A 2,158-nucleotide genomic window follows, 5' to 3' on the forward strand; every position below is an offset into this window, starting at 1 on the left:
TGTCACAGACGTCACGCTCTTGGAAAGAAAGTCAAATGAATGTGTTGGGTTCAAAGAAAAGAATATTTATGTAAAAAATCATGGCTACCTAAGGAGGTTACTGTGTGTAAATTCCTTGCATGGGCATTACTTGAACCTCGGTGTTGATGTAAGGGCAATGGAAACCTGTTACCTGTCGCACCTCCATGTGCATAGTTTACACAAATATAAAAGCGGCAAATCTATAGAAACAGAAACAAAATAAATCACTGGAAATATAATAACACCAGGAATTTGCAAAACAGGTCAGGGTGCTTTGTGATATAGTTGCCGACCCGTGAAGATTCCAGGGTAGAATAGGTCTTCAGCAACCCATGCTTGTCGTAAAAGGCGACTAACGGGATCGGTTGGTCAGGCTCGCTGACTTGGTTGAAGCATGTCATCGATCCAAATTGCGTGGGTCGATGCTCATGATATTAATCACTGGATTGTCTTGTCCAGACTCGATTATTTACAGACCGCCGTCTATATATAGCTGGAATATTGCTGGGTGCGGCGTGAAACAACACACCAATCAATCAGTGGTATAGTTGCACCTGTCGCGAGTGAAAGTCAAGGTTGCAAACACGTTGACCAGTAGATGTGGAATCCACGTGCTCATCAAATCAGCAGTAGATGTAGAATTTACGTGCTCGTGGAGGCAACAGTAGATGCACAATTCACGTGATCATAAAGGAAACAGGAGATGAGGAGATGTAGAATTCACGTGATAAAAATTACCACCTGGTCCATTTTGTCGCCTTATATGACAAGGATGGGTTACTGCGGACAAAGTCTATCAACGGTCAACGGGGGCGGTCGGGTAGCCTAGACCCGGGTTCGATTCCCCACATGGGTACAATGTGTGAAGTCCATTTGTGGTGTCCCCAGCCGTGATATTGCTGGAATATTGCTAAAAGCGGCGTAAAACCATACTCACTCACTCGCTCAATCACTATCAACAGGCGTGAACTATTTAGAAAGAAAATCAATTCTCAAGCCCGTCTGCAGTATCCCCAAACATGTATGACCAGTTGTGTGAATTGGGATGTGTCACCACTACGAGGGTTAATCATGGTCGTACTCGCACATTCCGGACTCCAGTGGTGACGGTGACAATTTTGAGATGCTCCCTGACCTGTGTTGCACGGAATTCTCAACAATCTTTTCACAGGGGTCGCCTGGCATTTGACTGACATTATAGCCAAATTCTCGGTTTAACACAGCTTTTAACATTAATCCAGTTACATCACGGTGCGTCAGCTTAGTGTGGGAGCAAAGCCCGAAGTGATGCAGGTCTCGGACGGTTACCACTTCTAAGGGACGCAACTCTGCACAGACGACTGGGCCACCAGTTTAGTTTCTTTCTAAATTTCAAGAGTGAGTGAGTGAGTATGGTTTTACGCCGCTTTTAGCAATATTCTAGCAATATCACGGCGGGGGACACCAGAAATGGGCTTCACACATTGTACCCATGTCGAGAATCGAACCCGGGTTTTCGGCGTGACGAGCGAACGCTTTAACCACTGGGCTACCCGACCGCCCCTCTAAATTTCAAGAGTTAACACAAGAACATAATCAACTCACATCAGGGCCAATCGCTTGCTGCATTAGGTTGCATGGATGTGATTAGATATACATGTCTGTGTATTGTGGACGTCAAACCTTCACCTATGATACATACTTGCAGAAAACCAATTTCCTTATAGTTATTTTAGTATTTTATGAGATAAAAATACCGTGTCTTCTGTATAGAAGTAGGTTACCTGTAGATTTAACCTCGCTAAATCAAATTTGGAACCGAACGTGAACTCTTTGGTGTTAGCGAGAGATATTGGGTACAGTGAGTTGAAACCTCTGATTGACCAATCGTAATAAAGTGTTTATAAATCCAGGGCAGAATAACTATTATACCAGTAAATACAGGATTAACGTGTGGATTTTGACTTCGTTATTCTTCCAATGTGACATTTAGGTACAGGTGATGAACAACTGGGTGGGACAAAGTCAACCACATTGTATGGATAGCAACTTCTTTATTTACTGTAAAGGCGCCGTTTCGGCACAGATCCTTATACCGTTGTCAAGCAAGACTGAATAATGATTGTTGTTGTTGCATTAAGTGTTTAAGGGGTCGCCT

This window comes from Haliotis rufescens, unplaced genomic scaffold, assembly GCF_023055435.1.
Source record: "Haliotis rufescens isolate VD_foot unplaced genomic scaffold, xgHalRufe1.0.p SCAF_20, whole genome shotgun sequence".
NCBI classification, from domain to species: Eukaryota; Metazoa; Mollusca; class Gastropoda; order Lepetellida; family Haliotidae; genus Haliotis; species Haliotis rufescens.